Source organism: Anabrus simplex, chromosome 3 (genome assembly GCF_040414725.1).
Source record: "Anabrus simplex isolate iqAnaSimp1 chromosome 3, ASM4041472v1, whole genome shotgun sequence".
Classification (NCBI taxonomy): domain Eukaryota; kingdom Metazoa; phylum Arthropoda; class Insecta; order Orthoptera; family Tettigoniidae; genus Anabrus; species Anabrus simplex.
The window spans coordinates 209311040-209335326 of NC_090267.1; the positions used below are offsets into that span (position 1 = coordinate 209311040).

Consider the following 24287-nt stretch of genomic DNA (forward strand, 5'->3'; position numbering starts at 1 on the left):
CTAGGTATAAGCATTAGATTATTTCCAAATGACGAATTGTTTTACACATTACCCGATAAGTTAAATGTTTTTTGAGTATTAAAAATGATACTTTTGTTTTATAAATTCATTTATAGAACAACATTTTTAAAGAATATTTTAAAAAAGTAAGTTTTTATGAATATTGATGATATTATTATTCTCCTGAATACTCTTTTTGTGACATCTGAATTTGTCAAATAATGTTCATGGAATGAAGAATTCTAAGCTTGCGCCAGTTCATCAAATGAACATATCGAATTAGTATTGCATTTTAACGGAAATATCGATATTTATCGCTGTCTCCATACGAATTTGAAACTGGGAACTCGCTACATGTATTTCTCTGTCATGTGAGTTAATTTTATACCACTTCCGAGTTCTAGCTGTTATGAATATTTAAACGTTAATCAGACAAAAATTATCCTATTTATCAATCTAGTAAATGGCAATAAACTGCTCATGGAATATTAGGCGATAAGCATTTGAAATATCAACTGACTACGAAATTTAAGTAGAAAAGTTACAAATATTACAATTTCACTTGAGCTAGAGCTTTAACTTCAATCTTCATTATCGTTTAACCAAGGAGAAAATGGAGACAGCATTCGGGAGATAGTAGGTTCGAATCCCACTATCGGCAGCCCTGAAAATGGTTTTCCGTGGTTTCCCATTTTCACACCAGGCAAATTCTGGGCCTGTACCTTAATTAAGTCCACGGCCGCTTCCTTCCAACTCCTAGGTCTTTCCTATCCCATCGTCGCCATAAGACCTATCTGTGTCGGTGCGACGTAAAGCCCCTAGCAAAAAAATGGAGACAATATATTTTTTAGAATGGTAATAATTCTACCTTATCATGAATATTGAGATTACTGACATCTGTACAATTGATTGTAATATTTCATATAGAGTGTAGACATTTTCTTCTTTTTTAATATCTGAAGACACAGAAATGTTTTGTGTTAAAGTCACACATGCAAGAGCCCATTCTCGGAACGTATTGTGAATGCGAATTTCATACCGAGATGATGATGATGCTTGATGTTTTAAGGGGCCTAACATCGAAGGTCATCGGCCCCTGAATTTCATACCTCCAGTTGGAAATTTTAACTGTCTCTTCTTCATAAAGCGCTTATTGGAGGTAATATATTATGGTAGGTATACCTAAAGATTAAATCACAACGTAAATTATTATGATTAACCGTAGTTGACAAACATTTCTATTGAAATTGAAGTCATTCCGAAATATTAACTTGTATGTATATCATTTATCTCCAACTTCATTTAGAGTTATTTAAACTGATTTACATAATATAAGTAGTATCATCGAAGAAACACTTAAGATTGCTGCAATAAGCATATCGGGTCCACTTGTGTACAGGAAGTATTCAGATTGTTTTCAACGTTAGATAGACAGATCCAAAGACGTCCTCGTATGCATCAATGCAAATCGACTGTTCGCAAAACTACAATGTAGAAGAAGTCATTTGATTTTATAATATCAATGAAAATTATTCCACATTCAGAAAATCACACGATTCACAAGTGTAAGTTCTCTATTTTAAACATAAACGTCCAATGATACATTTAATAATTCCAGCAGATGTATTTTTAATCATAAGACCACGTTTCACCGAAAAAGTCCACAAATTTCATGGCATACATGTTAGAATCTGTGTTTTTGGATAAAAATGTATTTGAAAGTATTGGGTCCATATTGACTTAATCTAGGTTGATAGAGAGATGGATTGTCAATATCTCTATCTGCAGTGGACGAGAACGCAGACTCACGCACTCATGAATAACTTCGTTAACCTAGGTTTTCGATGTTTATAATCAGAAATTTTAGCTATAAACGCATTCTTTGTTTAAGAGTAACTTCCTTTCCATTTTAAATTGTCATTACATTTATCCATTTGGTTAAACTGGAATAAATCAATGACATGGAGGAATACTCTTACATATTGTTTTATGAAAAAAAATATTTTAACATAAATAGATATAATCATGGAATGCTGCAAGTTTTTAATTGAATGCTACATTGTATAGATGTGAAGATTAAAATAAAATAAGTTAAAATGGTTGTTAATATGTTATTGATTCCACGGTAATTGGACGTAAGGATAAGGTCTACATTAGCATTAACGGTATATTTTTATTATAACGAGTGTTACTTTCAAACATAATCTCTCGGTTATTATATATATATATAAATACATAATCATGCACACCGAGTGAGTTGGCCGCACGGTTAGAGTCACGTAGCTGTAAGCTTGCATTCGGGTGGTGGTGAGTTCGAATCCCTCCGTCGGCAGCCATGAAGATGATTTTCCATGGTTACCCATTCTCAAACCATGCAAATGCTGGGGACGTATGCTTATCTTAATTAGAGCCACAACTGCTACCTTCACAATCCTAGTATTTCACATGCTTGCGTTGCCAGACCTTTCAATTTGTTAGGGCGACGTGAAGAACTAGCAAAAGAAAAAAAAAACTAAGGGAACCTCAGATGTCAATAAAAATTTGACATTTTTCTTATAACGGCAAGTAAAGAGTCTTCATTCACCACTGGTATGTAGGGAAGGTAGAGTGTTTGTAACGATGTAATTTATGACTTTAGGGCGTGCAGCTGTGAGCTTGCATTCGGGAGATAGTCGGTTCGAACCCCGTTGTCGGCCACACTGAAGATGCGGCTTAAGGCCAATCGTAATTCCATGTGTACAGAAAACGGAATTTCCTGTGAGTTTTAACATTTAATGATATTCTCATAAATTCATAATCGAATACGAAAATAATGGAACTATTTCAATATCGTCGTTATGTTTAATATTACAAAAATTCGTTGTAAAAGAATACTGATGTCTTTAGAAAATTAATCAGAATGAAAGAGGTAAATTATGTGTAACCTTACCGAAACAAAATAATCAAGAGGCTGTATTGACTTTTAGCAGGTTGTTAACGCTTTATAGGGTACGTTGTTTTCACAAACTAACTGAATGAATTGAAATTAGTGTCAAATCTCATCCTAGAGATTTGGTTCCCTCGACACATATATTCGCTCCATAGTGTGAGAAAGTATTATACATTTGAGCGCCGAAATAACTCTATTTTTATAATGTTTACTTAAAAGTTCATTAACAATGAATGAAGTTTTTGCAAGAGTGAAAAATTACCAGGAAACTATGCATAAAAGCCATTCGTACAATTGTATTAACAGTTCATTTCCTGTGATTACTTGAGGTGCTGGATGTGGTTTCAGACTTGAGAAAAAGTAGTGCAAATATTCTACACCCATACGCGATAATCGGACAAAGGAAAATAGTGGACCATTTTCTCTTTTAGCGTCGAAAAACTGAGAGCGTGTTTAATGTTGTGGTCTATTGGGAGTTCAAGTAATGCAAGGAGTCCAAAGTGATGTATTTTAGAATGGAATCACTTAAACGTATGTTAAAAGTGTTCACAAAATTAACTGAGATATACTTCTGAAGCATTACTGTAATATTTGTTTCATTATTTTGGGCGAGAAAAACCAGCACCAGGATAACATTTGCACATGCCGACCTACCGCATCGAAACCCCCAATTTCATTACAATATTTTTTGCATATGTATAAATATGCTTGATGTAAAGGGACAGGTTTTGACACTGAATCTAAGAGAATTAAAATGGGTTATAATATTTTAACCTCTAAAATTTTACAGCGTACTTTGAGGCATGATGGCCGCTCAAACAAACATAAAGAGTGCGCTCACTTACACACACAGGAGTACACATAAATGTGTCCGGTGTTTTAAAACACTTACTAAAATAATCTACACCTCTTACGAGTACAGTGTACTGAATACATTAATAATAAAATATTGTATCTCCTTATTACTGCTGGTATTTATTATATCGCCGTCAGCATGAAGTCGAACAGAATAAGCATACAGTTTATGATATGTTCAGTTTATGTGAAGGTACTATTTTTGAGTATATTATTCTTATAATCTATGTGGTAGTTCACGCATTTTGTAAATATTCCAAGTAGAAGTTATTTTCAATTGTGGACCCATTTCGGAGTTTGCATCACAGATATTTAGTCATATAACCGTGTATACATATTTTCTGGCTATCATAAATGCCGGGACTCGAATAATGTGCCCTAATGGAGAGCCAAGAGTGATTCCACTCTGTTACTGCACCCTTACCTAAAATTACATAATAAATGAAAACCTACAACCTGGGTCAGGGATGAAATGAATGACGCCTCAATCTTGCGGCGAGGATTGGAACTTTGCCGACTGCCGGGGCCTGTCGCACTCCTCTGGGGCAATGATTAATGACTGAATGACGAAACGAAATGATATTGGAGAGTGTTGCTGGAATGAAAGATGACAGAGAAAACCGGAGTACCCGGAGAAAAACCTGTCCCGCCACCACTTTGTCCAGCACATATCTCACATGGAGTGACCGGGATTTGAACCACGGAACCCAGCGGTGAGAGGCCGATGCGCTGCCGCCTGAGCCACGGAAGCACTACTTAAAATTAGAGATTGATCAATACTGTAATAACATTTTATTAATTTTTTTAAAATTTATGTTCGTACTCAATTTGAAAGAGGACCCATGTTTCTTACTTTGGACAACTTGCAAAATTAATTAAAATACAGCCGCAGTATTTTCCTGGTGTGAAAATGGGAAACCATCTTCCGGGCTGCTCAGCATGGGATTCATTAAATCCTAGATTGGACATCCGTGTCAACTTATCTATGAAGTTCATCTTCAAACATGTGACAGTTTAAACACAAAGTATTGTTAAAATAATATAGTTGCATTTTTTACTGTATTACTGACAGACCGAACATTTCAGCTGAATAAGGAAATCGCTATTTGAACTAGTCTTTTTAAAAATATATATTATGTACACTTAATTTGCTATTTATTACAGCCCTCTTTGTTATTGTTCGCTTCATACAAAGTGAGGTCTGTATATTCAACAATATTATGAGTTATCAGTAAACTGATGTCTGTATACTACTTCTCTGTAGAGAAGCGGAAACAACCGGCCATAGTTATGGAATTATAATTGAGCTCATAAGACCCTTATATTTTGTCTTTTCCACTGTTGAGGTTTAGTTGCATTGTAATCTTAGATACTGGTCTGCTTCAATAATTTCATTATGAGTTGAACATACACTAATATTAAGAATTCGGTGAATTCGTCAAGATATCAAAGGTACACTTCCAAACACAAGCAGTGATTTGATGAAAATTTCAAGTCCCCGAATTCAATCATGACCGTAATGAAGGACCATATCGTCGCTTCACCGGTAAAACGTTGTATCCCAGAAGACTCTTCCTATCCATTATTCTCCTTAAGACTGGTCACGCCTCCCAGCCACATATGGATACTCAGTCCATCAGAACAATGTCCGTTGTGTTCGTTTTCCTATCTCGACGATTAAACGAAAATGAACCTTACATGCATTGTACACTAGGAGTGCGTAAATACGTAATGCAAACGTACATTCCTACAGTACGGTACTGTAAGGATCATTTTCCTTTACACATGGGCATAGGAAAATGAACACAACAAAATTTGTTCTGATGGACTGCATATCCATACGTGGCTGGGAGGCGTGACCAGTCTTAAGGAGAATAATGGATAGGAAGAGTCTTGTGGGATACAACGTTTTACCGGTGAAGCGACGATATGGTCCTTCATTACGGTCATGATTGAATTCGGGGACTTGCAATTTTCATCAAACCTTACCATACCGCACTCTAGTAATGAATGTTTGTATGACTTATTTACGCCCTCCTACAGTATAATGTACTTAAGGTTCGTTTTCCCATATACGTACGCATAGGAAACTAAACACAACTAACATTTTCCTGATCGACTAAATATTCATACGCGACTGGGATGCGTGACCAGTCTTAAGAAAAATAAAGGATAGGAAGAGCATTGTGAGATATGACCTTTTGCCCGAACAGCGACGATATTTCCGCAGAACACTCCACTTCTGCATTTACGAGCTTATAGATATCGTGATTATATACAAAGAAATTTTAGTTTTGTCAACTTGGTAGAAGTCAGTGAACAGCAATCAGGCTGGAAGTACAGCAGGTAGCCTTCTGTGCTGTCACATTCTTCACTCTCCCGTGTTGTATGCTTTTAAATAAACTGACAAAGGTGCGGTAATATTTTTCAAAGTTCGTGGATATCCGGATATAGTGCATTCTATCATTATATATGAAATCGAAATGAGTACACATTTTTAATATTGAGAAATATTTATTAAAATGGAGTTGATTACAATAAGAAGAGAATAATAGAATGCTGCATCATTTGAAGGTATTACACCTGAGCTGAAATGCGATTCGTTTCTTTGGCATTCTGGAACATGGAGCGGAATAACCTGGCAGGGAGGATTTACTTTATCGATCTGTGTATAGGCTGCATACCTTGCTATGTTCACCGTAGCTGAGATAATGAAGCATGTTAGTACATGCCATAGGGATCGTCTAAACCTACGGTCTTAGCCTTTCACTTCCTCCAATCACAGCAATTTGAAGAGAGAATTGTTTTCAATGTTATTCAGAAGTTTCATTTGCCGGGTCTGATGGAAGTCGTACAGGGCTTTTGTTAGCTAGATTAGTCTAATCCCGTAACGATGTAAATCTATTGATAGCTTTGTATCCTCTACAGCCAATAATACGACCAAGAACGAAGAAACGCGGGGGAGATACACCGTAAATAAATGTTTTCTAAACTGGCAGAAAAAAATACGAGTTACCAGCAATTTATTTTACAAACGGTGCTGTGTAACACGTGCAAAAATGATAGCGCATGGAATACTATTGTTTATTTCTATTAGGATATGAGATATGATATACCTTAATGATAACTCATATATTTGGAATTTGTATCCAAAGGGCCGAGAACGAAATGCACTGAGAGATTTCTAGGGAAATATTTACCAGTCCCTTTTTTTCATATCGTAGTGAACAGTGGAAATCTTTCTTATTATTTTACCTACTCAAGAATTCCGTGTACCTCACTAGACACTTCATACATGTTGGTATTAAGGGGACAGTATGGAGATAAACAGTTCTTTCCTAATGTATGCATTTTCATGGTTTCGGGGAATATCGTCTGATAATTTAAAAAAAAACCTACGTCAGTCTCGTGTCCATAGATTTACTGGCACGTACAATAACTCCTGAGGGAGCAAATTCCAGCACCTCGGCGTCTCCAAAAAACCGTAAGTGGGATGTGAAGCAAATAACATTAAAATATATTATTATTAGGGTAGATAAGAAAACATTTCGTCAGGAGGTAACAGAAGACAGGATCCTGGGACTATAAATCAGAAAGCTATTCGTATGTAATTATATTTGAGTCATTGCTGGAAAGTTTAATTATAATACCAGGAGAGGCGTATAGATAGTTGATTTATTCCAAGAGAATATCAAACCAACAATTTTTAACAAATATTTATAGGACACTGAAGAATAGAACGACAAAAATTACCCGAATATAATTATGCAGAACAATGACAAAGCCACAGTACTACATAGTTATGAATATTTGTTTCCATTTCTCAAAAAAGTCCAGAATACAGTATTCCGAAAGGAATCATTGACGCAAAATTAATGCTTGCACAAAACTAAGCAAATGTGACACGAGGCGGGTGACTTAGGCAGTTGAGGCGCTGGCCTTTTGACTCCATCTTGAGAGATATTTGAAGGTGTTCCAATACGTCAGCCTCCTGTCGATAGATTTACTTTCATGTAAAATAACTCTTGCGGGGTGACATTCTGGCACCTCAGCGTCTCCTAAAACCTCAGAAAGGTAGTTAGTGGGACGTTAAGTAATAACTTTAAGTAAATATGAAAATGTGAATACTAGGCCTGGATATAAATAATTATATGAACTGAATGGCAAGATCCAAAACTACAAACAACAATAAATCAGCTGGAAAGAACAGATATTGAAACACTGAAGAAACATGTTATACATTGTAACCCAGAAGGCTGAATGAACGTAAGAAAACACGAAGAATTTGGAAAGGAGTATTTAGAAAAAATGTTGTGAAGAATAATACATTCATATATGTAAGTATGTACAGTATGTATGGGTACTGTATAATTTAGCGTGTGAGAAATTAATATCTCAGATAATGGGGAAAATGTCTGAATAGCTGGATAGCATCGCAGTTATACAAGTTGATATCATGAAACACACACTGCATTTTGAAAGGGTCTTTTTTTTATATACAAGAGACATTCCTTAATTTTACCATGGAGTTCTAATAACTAACTCACATTACTACTGAAGTTGTCATAAAATCTAAATTCTTAATCACAATCACTAAATAAAATGCGAGGTTACTGAGATGTCCCAATAAAAGTTAAATGACGTGATATCGTATATATAATTATCCCTAAAAGCAAGCTTTTAAATGGATATATGATCGTATTGCAGTCCATAAGTGTCTGTAAGAGATACGTGTGTTACTGTGTAATATAATTACAGGGAACAAATACATCCGGTATTGATGTAACATAATTAGTATACACATAAGATAATGAATTTTCCATACGTAAAGGATAGCCTGACGGGGAATAGAATTACCGGAACAGGAATATCTGGAAAGGAAATTTTGAAAAACAAGAACGTGTTTAATTGATTGCCTCACCTTCTATGAAGTAAAACAGAAAAAATTGTTTCAGCGTCGGAGTATGGTGAAATTCGATTCAGATATCTCAACTGCGAGTGTACTGCCTAATGGAATTCCGTCACAGGGCCTGCCTGCTTCTAATTCGCCAAAAGAATCCCTCTGTTGATGTAATGCAAGTGCTGTTGTTGAAGCCATAACAAAGAGGACATGCTTGTACATCAACTAACAGATTAAAGGTTCTTCACATCACATTGTAGGACATATACTTAGAGCGATACAATGTTAAGCCGGGTAAGAGACTGAATGCCTCATTCGTTTATATAGGTCAGTTCACATGAACTATTATTTAAAATTTCCAATGTGAAGGGACACAATTCAAAATTTAAATTAATATATTTCTCTTACTGGAATTTATCATTCTCGAGAAAAATAATTTCCCGATTTTTGCCATTTTGTCCAATATTTTTTTAATTATAACTTGGTTACATTTGTTCTTATTTGTTGTATACTGTTCAGATAATGTGAACATAAATATTAACAACTCACAAACATTCCTTTATTATAAATGGTTGGATAATTAATTGCTTATTATCAGAGTGCTTGATTTTTAGCCTTCCTTGCTGAGGAGACTCGCTCATATAATAACTTTCCAAAAATGTGAGCCAGTAATGTACACAAATGTTAGTTTTCTCAAAAATAATTCTATTTCCAGTCAAACTTCTCACGTAGAAATCCCTTCACGAAAGCTAACATTACGGCTAAAGATGTTGCCCTGATCACCTGGCACACCAATTTTCTGTCGACGATTTGGACGAAGAACAAACGTATCCCAATTAAAATGATGGATGTCTCACGGATTTGTTTGTTTGTTTGTTTGTTTGTTTGTTTGTTTGTTTGTTTGTTTGTTTGTGTCCTCCGTACGAAATATGTTTTTGACCATTCGCTTGATGACATTTATTCTTTACGTTCTACTAAAGTAGTTTATTATCATTCTAAATAGCTTTCAAATTATAACATAAAATCAACAAGCATTTGAATGTTGTAGGGACATCTTTAGCTGAAAATCCAAATATAACTTGTTAATGCTTTACCTTTCCTCAATGAAGGCTCACGTAGTGGAAAAAAAGTAAGTATCAAGTATTCTTAAAACTGTACAATTCTATAACTTTCATTACACCTACAATTTTAAAAGTACAGTATTTAAATTCGTTATTTCAATTCACGTAAAAGGACACTCTTTAAAGTTGCGTTTTCAAATGTAGATAACTTTTCAGGCCGATTCTTCTGTACGGGAGTGGAAGTTGGGTGAATTAACAATATCCTATTCATTATACGGAGACAATGGGCATGGGAGTAGCGAGGATCATTGCTGGCAAAAGCAAGTGGAAACAGGACGAGTAAGGATGCACTTAGTTCATCACGGATGATTGCAGACTGGTTGTTGAAAAACACAACATTCTAAAATGAAGTATGTATTATGTGTGTATGTATGTATGTATATTGGTTTCTGATAATCTAAGTGGCTTCCGACCGTATACTATTGTTAGAAGCGAAGTTCATATCGAAATGCTATGAACTTCATTGGCAATATTGGTCGGAATATGGCACTTTTTCCGTACTTATATATTTGAGCATCGATTTTACAGTGATTTTTTGGTTTAAATTCATAATACACAAATAATAAATGAAACGCATTTATTTAACGCATTATTTTGTCAACCTTAATTTCGCCGTAGACTTATGTTAGCATACCGGTGCAGCACTATTACAGGTGATTAATCTAACGTTCTTTGTTGTTACTAATATTATGAACAATGAACATGAATCTGTGTCGAACTTGCGAGGTAAGAAGAATTGAAGTGCCCATTGTCGTAATTCTGGGGAACATATATGGAAGGCTATGCATACCATCAGAAGAAGGAGCACCGTGTATTCGTATATGGTAGGCCTATATACATCGATAGAAAAGTGTGGTTGTTAATTTAATTCTTTAACATACGTATCTACTGATACTACCGTGCATTCAAAGGACTGTACACAGGTATATTTTCCTTGTAACAATGACATTTTTTTGCTAGGGGCTTTACGTCGCACCGACACAGATAGGTCTTATGGCGACGATGGGATAGGTAGGGACTGGGAGTGGGAAGGAAGCGGCTGAGGCCTTAATTAAAGTACAGCCACACCATTTAACTAGTGTGAAAATGGGAAACCACGGAAAACCATCTTCAGTGCTGCCGACAGTGGGATTCGAACCCACTATCTTCCGGATGAAAGCTCACAGCCGTGCGCCTCTAACCGCACGGCCAACTCGCCCGGTAACAAAGAAATTAATCAATAACATTATTTGTTTTACGTCCCACTAATTAGGGCCTAGTTTTATAGATTTCGGAGACGCCGAGGTGCAGGAAGTTCTTTTACGCGCCGGTAAATCAACCAACACGAGGTTGGCATAGTTGAACACCTCCTAACCATTGAACACATTGGGGATCGAACCCGCCATCCTGAGTTGAGAAAGATCAGCGCCCTACCGCCTAAGCAACTCAGCCTGCCAGAACAATTAAATTAAATTATCTTGAATGATTACACGTGAGAAAAATGATAATATTCTATAGTCGCCAAATAAAAGTGGAAATAAATTTATCCTTTGTCATTTATTTACACTATATCTTATCACTGGTACAAGTGGCACTATCGTGCCTTCAAGAAACTGTACTCAGATACATTTTATCATAAGTAGAGAAGTAAATAAGTCATATTTCGGTGATTATATATGCGAGGAACTGATATTCCACATTCGCCAAATAGAACTGAACAAACATACGTATATAGTTACAATGGTTTGAGGAAAGACAGTGGTCAAGGTAGATGTAAGGAAACTTATGTCAAGGTCAGTGAGAAAGTCGCCAAACTTGTTCAGGTAACTGAAAGGGATTGACACTTCCCGTATTTGATGTGTGTAACACCGTATGATGAATAGTTAGGGGCGGAGTTTAGCTTTGCTCGCATTGGCTAAGAATGTATAATAGAAGAGTGACGAGTGCTTTTTGCGACTGAGAATAAGGTTGTCTAGTTGTATTTCCCCTTGCTTACTGCAAGTGTATCAATGATTGAGTGGACGTAACATATTCAATCTACGATTCAAATTATTGTTCTCAAACGCTACGGGTACCGAAGTCATATAATAGTTCACGGTGTATGAATGGAACAGGTAATCACCAGAAATAATTAGTCACTAAAACTACATAATAATGCGTAATCATTACTTTTTATTAATTAACTAACAATAAATTTTGAACAACTAAGGTACATTTCATAGATTTGACAGAAACAAAGAAATGATATTATGAGAATGCACAATTTTATTTGTAGAATCTTCAGATGAATTAAACCTCTAAATTAGCCCAAGGAGAACTAAAATATGAAAAGGTGGAAGGTTATAAGGTTCATTCACAGAGATTTGTAGCTTGGATTCGGAAGATGGTGAGTGCGAACTCCACCGTCGACATTTCTGAATATTGTTTTCCGTGGTATTTAATTTTCGCACCAGGATAACGCCACAATTATATCTTTAAGTACTGTAAGGCCACTACCACTATCTTCTCATTCCTAGCCTTATCTTATCGCAGTGTCTTTGAAAATATGCGTATTAGAGTGAAGTTAAACCGCTTGCCAATAATTGTCATCCTGCTGCTCAGTATTTCAAGCCGAGCTGTGAGCCATCATGTCTGCTGTGGAGTGGTGTGAACACAACAACAGTAGCGATCGAACAGCTTCACTGATATACATAACTGTGGTTGACTGATGACAACCGCACGAGTGTCGCAATGGTAAAGAAAGTTTGAGGAACGATTTGTTGAACTTTGTTAAAATATTTTAAATAGTGCGGGAAAACACAGTTTGAAGATTTTTATTTCGCATTTAATAAATCTTATTTCTATGAACTCTTATTTTGTGGTACTACATACAATAATGTAACTAAATCAGGAATTCATTTTTAATGTGTTTTGTAATGTCCAACGGATTCAGTGCACTGTTCTACACCTTGATTAACATTTCATGTGTTACTACCAATATATTTGAATCTATGCATTTTCGGCTTTCACTAAATTGGGATAGAGATCTTTTCAGAAATCTCTAATCTCTCTCAGGCTCTTCGTCATCGTTCATAATAAGCACAGTATTTTCTACTTTTGGAAGGTCTGTATCCATCACCATCTTCGTCGTTTCTTTCTTTTTTTCCTTCTTCTTGAAGTGCTGCACACGGTTCTCCGGACATAGGTGATAATCGTAGGAACAAACCTCCTGTTCAAGCCGATCTAAACATTTTTCGCTTCTAGGGATACCGGTTGAGAGCTTAGAGCCACCACGTCTGTAACCTACCAGTTCATCGTTTGTCCTCTACTTTGTCCTCTGTTATCAGTTATCGCAGCCTGTCATCATCATCATCGTCGTCATCATCATCAACAACAACATCATCCTCATTATAGACATTCACTCGCTGGCGAACATCAAGATTTTCTTCCAATATTGCATCAATATTGTCTACATTGGGTACTTAGATGGCCACTAATAACATGAGATGAAAAACCACAGCCTGTTTCCAGTTATTCGACCGGGTCAGGAGTGGAATGAATGAAGCCCTATCAAGAAGCGAGGATAGGAATTTTGCCAGCTGCTGAAGCCTGTCACACCTCTGGGACGATTATTAAAGACTAGCAAATGTACCCGTGCTTCGCTACGGTACTCTACATTGTATACGGATTCCTCCGTAAATTACTGTAAAGGCAGTGAGTAGGCCCGTAACTTGGCAGGGTGGGCTCGCGACCACGGACCCTTAGGTGAGTCTCCAAAGCGACTTCAATTTATTAATATATATATTATATTTCACCCCCCTACCGAGGGGTTCTAGGGGCGTCTTGCTCCCACAGTACTTTTTCCACATAGTAGGTTATATTTGTACGCCCCCACCGCAAAGGGGGCTGAAGTTGAACTTTAAAAAATCCGAAGTGTCAGTATTCATGTCAGCGACCCCGAAATCTATGGATTCGACACTATTTTCGATTATTTGTATATATCACTCCCCCCCTCGCCACAAAGGGCGTGAAAATGAAAGGCCTCCACACGTAATACCGTGCGAGTTGAAATAGAACGAAAGTTGACCAAGGGAGGTCGAAAAGGATAGATGAAAGTGAGAAGCCTAGCACAAGGAAACAGAAGCAATGTCAGGACTCAGCTAAGGCCCCGCGATCGCCAACCCATACTCCCTACTTAACAGCCCCTGAGGTTGCGTGTAGTCGCCTCTTACGACACGGCATCATGATAGCACTCGAATTCGACTGCGACTGACAGTAGTAAAGGGAACGTGCCATTATAATGAAAATACCTTCCCTATTTCCAGTCATAGTGTAGTTGGGGAAGTATCATGAAATCGCAGGTGGCCTTGGGTGTTAGCAATCAAAAACGTGATGGAGTTTTTCCGTTTTAATGCCAGGCCACCGTGTGTACTTCCAGTCGCTGTCGAGTTGGAGAGTTCCCATTACAATGCGATATCTTGTTTCCTTTTTCCAATGATAATCAATTGGGGAGTTTTAACTATAATGGCAAGCGGACTTGTCTACCGACAGTATTAGTCCAATTGGGGAGTTCGAGTAGAAGTCAGAGTCGAGTTGGGAGTTTTAATTATAATGACAGTTCTGCTTACTTATTTTTTTGCTATTTGCTTTAGGTCGCACCGACACAGATATGTCTTATGGCGATGAAGGGATAGGAAAGGCCTAGGAAGTGAAAGGAAGCGGCCGTGGCCTTAATTAAGGTACAGCCCCGGCTTTTGCCTGGTGTGAAAATGGGAAACCACGGAAAACCATCTTCAGGGCTGCCGACAGTGAGGCTCGAACCCACTATCCCCCGATTACTGGATACTGGCCGCACCTAAGCGACTGCAGCTATCGAGCTCGGTTGCTTACTTAGTGCCGGTCACAGTCGAGGTGGAGGGTTTCCGTTATTACGGTAGATCATTTTTGCTATTCCCAGTCAGATGAGTTGGAAAGTTTCGGTTAGAAAAGAAGGCCCATTTGTCTACTGTTAGCGAAATGTATTTAGGGTTCTTCAATATAATGGCAGGCCCACTGGTGGGCAGGCGGTCACAATCGAATTTCAAGGTTCCCATTATCATTATAGGTCGTCTTTGCTATCCCCAGTCACTGTTGATTTGCGAAGTTTTCATTGAAATGGCATTTCCGCTTGCCTATGGCCAGTTAGTATCAAGTTGGCGACTTTTCATGACAATGTCAAGCCTTCTTGCCTATTACCAATCAAAAATGTGTTCGGGCGTGTGGGTTATAAAAGTAGGTCCCCTTGCTACTGCCAAACCCAGTCAATTTGGGGGTTCCCATGATAACGGCAGATCTTCTTTCCTATTTCCGGTTATCGTGTTTTGATTATATTGCCAGGCCCCCTTGCGTATTGGCAGTCACAACGAAGTTGGACAGTTTTCATTGTAATATTATTCCAGTTTGTCTACTGCGAAAAACATTGAGTTGAGGAGTTAAAATTATATTGGCAGGCCCCCTTACCTTCTGCCAGTCACAACCGACGTGGGGTATTTTCATTACAGTGGCAGATCCTCTTGCCTATTGCCAGTCACAGTCGAGGTGGAAGGTTCCCTACCGCTACAGACAGTAGATTTGAGCAGCTTTGGTTATGATGACAGCCAACGGCCGTAGCCGTGTTGAAGCACCGGATCCTGTGAGATCTCCGAAGTTAAGCAACACTGGACGTGGTCAAGATTTGGATGGGTTGCCACGCGCTGTTGGGTGGGGTTAAGGGAATGGAGGAGCGGAAAGGGACTGGCCACCCTACCGTACGTAAACTCCGGCTCAGGCACACCTCTACGGAGGTTCGGACCTGCCTTCGGGCAGAATACACCCTTTAGTTATGATGTCAGGCATACTTTCTCTTATTGCCTGTCACAATGGACTTGCGCAGGTTTCATTATAATGGCCGGCCCACTTGCCTATCGATAGCCACAGCCCTCTTTCCTATATTCAGTCATAGTGTAATTGGCGAGGTTTGGTTATAATGGTAGTCCCGCTTGCCTACTGCGAGTCAGAATCGAGTTGAGGAGTTTTAATTATAGTAGCAGTTCCCCTTGCCTACTACCAGTCACATTCAAAATGGGGAGTTTTCATCATCAATGCTGGTAGAGTTTACCAGTGCTAGTCACAGTCGAGTTTGAAGTTGCTATTATAACGGCCGATCTCCTTTCCTATTTCCAGTCATAGTCGAATTGGGAAGGATTTTTATAATAGCAAGCCCCTTACCTACTGCAATTCACAATCGAGTTGAGGAGTTTTAATTATAATAGCACTCCCCCTTGCCTACCACCAGTGTCAATCAAGCTCGAGAGTTTTCATTTTAAGGGCAGACCCCCTTACCTAGGGCCAATCGCAGTCAATTCGGAGAATTCCCATTTTAACGTAGGTCTTCTTCCCTATTCCCAGTCAGTGTCGATTTGGCCAGTTTTCATTATGTTGGCATGCCCCCATTTCTACTTCCAGATAATCAACAGTGTGCTTGGAAAAATTAAGTAACACTGATGATCTTCCCATAATTAGGAGTCTATTCGTTTATGGGATCAATTTCATTTAATTTGTCACCAGTACACGTACTGAAGCGAAGGAAGAACAGAGTCATTGAAGAACCTCTTGATAAACAATGTTTCGTGTTTTATTTTCTGGTGCACATATAAACAGGGACTTGCTGCTGCTGACTCGGGAACATGCGACGTACAGTTGCCCGTGGGAAAAGCAGGGTGATCTGAGGTCAAGTCCAGCAATACTCAACGTCTGGCCCTGGGATTTATTAATAGTCATCGCAAAGCAGAGGCTGACTGGAAACTGCAGACGCTTGAACTCAAACGGGTAGTTGGTTGGGATTAGTGGTATCCGCGGGATAAGAACTGACTCTCCTTCACCGCATCCAGTCATGATAGTTGCCTCTATCACATGTTTGTGGAGGGCGTTTACCTGAAGTCTTGTCCCATTGCACAAATTAGGTGGGCTGAGATTGCGCATGAGTATGATTGGTGCGCCGATCTTTAAGGTAATTTTGTGCGATGGAAGCCCCGGAGCCGTTATAGAATTCAGGAACTCAGGAGGATAGTGAACTGCGTCGTCAGAGTTGATTACTTCATTGACAGACGTATAAACTGTCTCCTCGCCGTGGAACATTGTGAGGATAGTCGAATTAATGTACGCCGCTTGTTCATTAGTTGGAGTTAAGATCGCTCTGCAGCAGAGCCATGAGATGGGTTTGCTCCTAATATTTTCTACGTCCGGGTACACCGATGAAATGAGAGCTTCAAGGTTAGAAAGCGACAAACAAAATTCATCAGAAAGAGTAATGATCCCGTTACTGTCTCCCAGTGAGCCGTTCCCAATCGACAACAATATTTCAGTGAATGTATGTATGTTTTCATCACCACCTAGATGTACCCTCATATTCTGTGTCAGAGACAGTTTTTTGATATTTGGCCAAAGTGATGATCTCCTTAATGAAGCGTTCACTTCATCTGCTCTGCTCCCTCTTGGAACAACCGGTAACGTTTGACGAAAATCACCAGAAAAGAGGATAGGGACACCTCCAAAGAAGTTATCACTGTTTCGGATGTCCCGCAGCGTTCGGTCAACTGCTTCAATCGCCTTTCTGTGAGCCATAGTGCATTCATCCCAAATTATAAGACTGCAGTCTTGCAGAACCTTGGATATGTTACTTTGTTTTGTGATGTTACATATTGGTGACTCTGTGCAGTCAAGATCTATAGGCACTTTAAACATCGAGTGAGCAGTTTTGCCACCGGGTAAAAGAGTGGCTGCGATCCCCGAAGAGGCTACTGCTACAGCAATCTTACTATCCTGTCTGATCTTAGACAACAGTAAGTTAATCAGGAATGTTTTTCCAGTTCCGCCCGGAGCGTCTAAGAAAAACATTCTACTTTCCTTATTTCTAACACAGTTTAATATTTCCCGATATACTACAGTCTGTTCATCTGTAAGTTTTGGTCCATTTAATAGAACAAAAGACCTTAACGCTTCTTTATTGTAATTTGTTTCCCTGAGATAGTCAGCATTTAACGTTTGTAAGATCTGAGGGGAAGGAAGGCCGTAAATGTTCAAAGGCTGACCGCCAATCGATAGAACGTATTCTTCGAGGTCTTGAAGACATCTGTCTTCCACATGGGCGATCATTTCATGAGCAGTACCGTCGTTACAGGGGGAAAGTTGTCGTAAGAAATCTTCTGCTAGGCTCTCCTTATATTTGTTCCACAGATCCAACGGATCAGAGAGACTGCAAAAGACTAACAATATGCCAAAAAGCCGGCGAAGTTTTGCTGGGCTTTGTGAAACTATCGCCTCCTTCAGTGTCTCTTCCCATTGAGAGTCATCCAGGAGTAATCCATGGGCTTTGCATGCACTCCGATATGTAGGGTGAAGTATGCCATTGACGGTGCGAAGGTCAGTGAAGGATGTTGGTCCCCTGACAGTGAACAGAAGCATGCGTAAATAGAAGCACTCGGAATTATTAGGATGGACTGCATACACTCGGCTAATTACGTGCTGCTTTCTAACGCCCGAAAATGCTACCACAGGTACTCCTTTCTTTCTTCTTACAAATGTACCTTGCTGTTTGTTATACGTATAGTAAGAGGGAATGTCTTCATACAACAGTGTCTTAGCAAAATCATCTGTCTGACATAAGTTAAAGAATGCCATTAAGGTGGTGTTACGTGGATTTTCTACTATGTCATGAGCCGTTTCTGCAGTAAAGACAATTCTTTGAAAATTTTGTAGATGAACATCTAAATGCATTACTGGAGGATACCTTTCATGGATAGGAAATGAAAGAATTCGCCAAACTGCTTCTGAGCTGGATATGTACCTTCCGCTCTGATACTGGCACACTTCATCATTTTTGTCTTGCAAACCTAAGACTGCCTGATCGCTTCCTTTGTTGATGTACTTACAGATGTATTTGATGGACTTAACACTGCTACAGTATTCAACATTGATGTGTGTTTTGAATACCCTAGACAAAACAGGACAGTATGGCACTATCCATCTATTATCCACTTCCATATCCTGTCCATTTATCATAAGGCGTGCAGTGAAGCCACCCATAGAAGGAATCCTGCGCTTGTAGGATGGGTACCCATCGTTCCCTGTGACAGTTTCATTGACGAATGCTCGTGGGTATCGTTTTGAGCATCGTCCACCTTTCATACATGGTGAGCCTACGTTGAAAGATCCGCATGGTCCATGGACCATGTGACATTTAACTATGTTAAAAAGCTGTGGATCTTTATCAGGATCTGGAAATTCAGCACTAATAACCTTATCAATATCGACGGGTCGTATCTTGTCCTCAAGCCATAATAATATGTGGGCGTGAGGCAAGCCACGCTTTTGCCATTCAACAGAGTACATAAAACAAAGAGTTGGCCCAAATATTTGTTCTCTGGTTAGTAAGTCCATGAGAGATTTTAATTTCATGTGAAATACACGTGTAATAATGTCGTGACGATCATTCGCTGACTGACCATTATATACGGCATTACCAATTTCTTCCCATTTTGGATTAGTTGTAGCTGTAATAAAAAGATCTGGACATGAGTATTTTCGCACATAACAGAGTGCATCTTGAGATCGCTCGTGCATATATCGGGGTCCTCCAGTGAAAGTGGACGGTAAAATGACTAACCGTCCCAAATCTGCCATGTTACCCTCGTCCTTCCTCAGGGCGTCTTTAAGGTGAATGTAGCTCTCAGCCCTTAATTCCCTTTGGTGTGTTCTGATATAGACTAACCTTTCAGTCTCTATTTTAGCATACATGTCTACCCAGAACTGATTGGACAGTTGACGGTAACAATGTAAGTAGTTTACCTCGCCTTGTCTTATCATTATACGATAAGAATAAAACTGAAGAGAAGATGTTTTCTTGAGAGGGGTCTTTAGTTCTCCGGTTCGTGGGTCTACGTGGTACAGTAGGAAGTGGTAGCCATCATCTCCACGAGGGAACATCAGGGGATATTGAAGAGCGTCGTATGATCGGTGGGTTTCAGATATTCGTCTCAGGCCCTGGTCTCTTGTCCGAAGCACGATGTCTCGCTTATCACATTCGTGTCCAACCAATATGACAGCTATCTCGTTTGTTGTCGGCTGATTATAACAGCCTCTGTGCTCACCAGCAGGAACTCGGTCGGCGTGGATCACAATCTTGTGGGTGTCACCGTCCGGCATTGTCTCTAGAGTTGTCTTCAGTTCCTTGACATATGGGTTCACATCATGTAACATGCCCTGCAAATCATTAACTAAATGGGTTTTTAAATTTGGTATTATTGCTGTTCTTTGATCTACCTGTGCTTTGTGGTCTGAAATGAAATATATTTGAAGATATTTAGAATTTTCATTGTTTGCAGGGAGAAGTGAACCTATTAAGTGGTATACTTGTCCTTGAATTTTGAATGTTGGCATAAAATTTCCTTCCACTACTTTAGTAGCTCCGAAGCTTGTCATTTGGAATGCGCTGTTGTAGGCTCGCACAAATTGAAGAAAATGGCGAGAGTCAGTATGCGTCCCATTTAACAGAGAAATAAGAAGTTCCGGTAGAGGAGTTAGATGATTTAATTTAATTTTTCCGGAAGAGCAGCACATTCCCTCTGGCTCTTGCTTCCATTTGAGAGCCCTACAGAAAGGGCACACTTTACTCAAAGACCCTATATGGGCTCTTGGATGGTAGTCGATAAGAGGGTTATAAGCAAATGCACTTCGCTGCTTTTCATGCCATGGAATCATATTAGGACACCTAGATTCAATTGACGTTGAATGTAATTCTCTAACATTGGCATGTCTCACTCTATCTTCATCTAACCGTCTGAGATATTCATCAGTGGTCTCTGATGAACGTCTTTCTGCTGCACGTTGTCTTTTCTCTTCCTGCTGGACATTTTGCATTTCGTTTAACGATGCGTAGGTACTTCGTCGTTGTGTTAACGCCTGAGAATATTCCTCCGCAGCTAGGTTTTCGCGTGTGAGGGAATGGTGCTCTCTGTCATGCTCCATTCGAGCCATCCGCTGATCCTCTGATTCTGTTTCTCTTAAACGCATCTGTCTAAATCTTTGCGATCTGAGTATTGCCTCGCGGTCTGAAGCAGTCTCAGAAGCCCTAGATGTGGACTGGCGTGCTCTCTGTGAGCGAAGCCTGGCCTCGCGCTCAGAAGCAGTCTCCGAATCACGGTCAGTGCTCTTCCTCAGTCTGTCTGCATTGAGTCTGGCTTCGCGGTCTGAAGCAGTCTCAGACGCCCTAGATGTGGATTGGCGTGTTCTCTGTGAGCTAAGCCTGGCCTCGCGCTCAGAAGCACTCTCCGAATCACGGTGAGTGCTCTTCCTCAGTCTGTCTGCACTGAGTCTGGCCTCGCGGTCTGAAGCACTCTCAGACGCCCTAGATGTGGACTGGCGTGTTCTCTGTGAGCTAAGCCTGGCCTCGCGCTCAGAAGCACTCTCCGAATCACGGTGAGTGCTCTTCCTCAGTCTGTCTGCACTGAGTCTGGCCTCGCGGTCTGAAGCACTCTCAGACGCCCTAGATGTGGACTGGCGTGTTCTCTGTGAGCTAAGCCTGGCCTCGCGCTCAGAAGCAGTCTCCGAATCACGGTGAGTGATCTTCCTCAGTCTGTCTGCATTGAGTCTGGCCTCGCGCTCAGAAGCACTCTCCGAATCACGGTGAGTGCTCTTCCTCAGTCTGTCTGCACTGAGTCTGGCCTCGCGGTCTGAAGCAGTCTCAGACGCCCTAGATGTGGACTGGCGTGCTCTCTGTGAGCTAAGCCTGGCCTCGCGCTCAGAAGCACTCTCCGAATCACGGTGAGTGCTCTTCCTCAGTCTGTCTGCATTGAGTCTGGCCTCGCGGTCTGAAGCAGTCTCGGAAGCCCTCAATATCTTAACTTTTTTAGCTTTTGATATGGACCGTCCAATGTTAATTCGCTTCCTAGCAGGCATGGTCAAAGGAACAGTCACAAAAGTGTCGAAACCCAATCAGTAACTCTGTAATGGGCAGCAAAGTGCATGTGGTGGTGATTATTTTCTGTTGGTGACGGTGGTGTTGGTGATTATTGTTTTAACAGGACGTACAACGGGGCAACTATCCTCTATTAACACTAATCAGAAGAAAACTGAAAGAGATCCGATACTTCGAAGAATGAAGTTATCGGCAAAATAAAGGGAAGGGCCGCAATGAGCTCGAAAATATCAAAAACAGAAACCCCTCCCAGAGCAGAAACTGGGAAGGCAGGAAGTACTAAGGGGTAATAGTCAACAAAATAGAGGTAGTTGTGATTATTGTTTCGAGAGGTAGTACAAATGCGCAACAATCTTCTGTTAACACTAATCAGAACGAAATATGAAGAGATGCGATACTTCGAAGAATGAAGATATCGGAAAAGGAAGATAAAGTCCACAAAGGGGTTAAAAATCGCAATCAGCAACAGAATTGAAATGGCCGTATTGGTGATTGTTTCAAAAGGAAGGACAACTCCTCAACAATCCTGCCTTATCACTAATCAGAACGAAATTGAAAGAGATCCGATACTTCGAAGAATGAAGATATCGGCAAAAGAAAGGGAAAGGCCGCAAAATGCTTCCAAATAACAACCACAAACCCCGCCCAGAAAAGAATTTCAGATGCAGTGGTTCCCAATGAAATTAGAGTATCCGAAAATTTCTAAAGTGGAAATAAATTAACGTACCGTCGCAACACTTCTGAAACAGGAAACAATATTTCAGATATTTTTAAACGCAATAACTGACATGAACACTCACATAGATATGTTAACAATCTCAGTTAGAAAGTAACAATGTAATACAGAGAAGAACTAAGCGCCACCAGTGTGAATACCATTAAGCAGTCAAGTTCCTTTTGCTCAGAGCAATATTGATTTCGGTTACGCTTATCGACATGGATGATATAGACTGCTGAAGCTGACCGAAGTAGCTGTTGCCTGTGACTCACGGGTGGCCCAGATTGGTTGCGCAGTAGTGTCGTAGGACAGGTATCCTAATTAGGATAAAACCTTCAATACTGGTATTTTGAAGGTTTATGATGAGCCGAAATTATTATGTTATTATATTTATGTTTCGTGTCCATGGACGTATAACGTGCGGACGTACGGCACACAGATTTCCAATATGGCGTCAAGGAACAGCACCATTAGATCTCTGATGTAAAACATGTATAAATTCTATGTAGATTGTTTTAGAGAGCGATTGTTTTCTTTTTTGTATTCCGAGAGAGGCACTGAATGTTTTCTTCTATCTGACAGGATAAGTTCGTAGCGATAATAAAGTTGCTTTTAGAATACGTAAAAGTGTTCTCGTGTGATATTTTTATTGCGTAAAATAGAAAATCGCATATAGAGAACGACAGTAGATGTTGGTTTTCCCCACAGGAGCACCGTGACTGTGTAGCACACAACCGCACGTGTATCTTATTTCTTTGTTTATAGCTTTTTCTCTTATAAAGGAAAGATTTCCATGTAACATCTGTACGTAATTTCTTTCCTTATATTGCTGTTGGTGTATATAGTGACCTACTGTATTTTGCGTAGCGTGTGCATCGTAGTTCGTTTCTGTGAACCGCCTGTTGCTTGTGAAGGTGGGAGGGGGGGGGAGGAATACATCCGGGTTATTCCCTGCCTGTCGTAACAGGTGACTGAAATCGCCCCAGGGGTCCTTAACTTGGCAGGGTGGGCTCGCGACCACGGACCCTTTTAGGTGCACTTACTTATGCCACGCTCCTCACTTTAGCTATATTATCCGAACTTCCGTGGTCTATTCTTGTTCTTTGCAGACTCCGACGGCATAAGAACATTCGAGGCCTCATTTCCACGCCCTTCGCGGATAACTTAATTTCGGAAGAGTCGGATTCCTCCATTTTTGTCACTGATTACTGTTAATATAGGATGGTTGCCCCGTTGTAGTTCCTCTTGAAACAAAAATCAGCACCATCACCACTCTCTTCTCTCATCCGACTTGTGTTCTTATGTTTGAGAGATCTCGGGAGTTGGCCCAATTTTAAGATCGTATGCCGTTCCTGAGGCCAACCGAATGTGGAGGATTGTATTGAACAATTACGCCTTTCTGCTGGGATTCAATCGATCAATCAATCAATCAATCAATCAATCAATCAACATACATACGGAGTAATTAAGGAAGAAAATAATAGTTAAGAAATCTGACATTAATGGAAAATAGATTATAATAACTGAGGAGAGCCGGATGACGACAAATATGTAAATACCAAGTGAATGTATTGCTCTTACTTATGCCCCTCAATAAATTATGCTGGTGTGAGTTATGGATATAAGAAAGCCGTAACAGAGGAGCAAATTAGGCGCAGGGATTCTTAGGTAAACATATAAGATGACTAATGGTGTTATTACTGAAGCTGTTCGAGAACGGTTATAGGCCTAACCTCCAACGATATTCCGCCATTATCCCGCAGAATGGCCGATTGACACCTCTCTTGTTATTCTACCGCCCCCACCCACAGGGG

The 24287-nt window shown here is 39.8% G+C and overlaps 1 long non-coding RNA gene across 2 annotated transcripts in view; it reads left to right on the forward strand.

Annotated features, from left to right (window-relative positions):
• LOC136867161 (uncharacterized) overlaps positions 1-24287 on the forward strand; it is a 100834-nt gene that overhangs the window by 14245 nt on the left and 62302 nt on the right. Inside the window, exon 1 of one of the 2 annotated variants that reach the window (XR_010859629.2) lies at positions 11797-11898. The exons of the other annotated variant lie outside the window; for it this stretch is intronic. This is a non-coding gene — a long non-coding RNA (uncharacterized lncRNA). Of the gene's footprint in view, positions 1-11796; positions 11899-24287 lie in introns of those variants that run through there. 2 annotated transcript variants of the gene reach the window in all.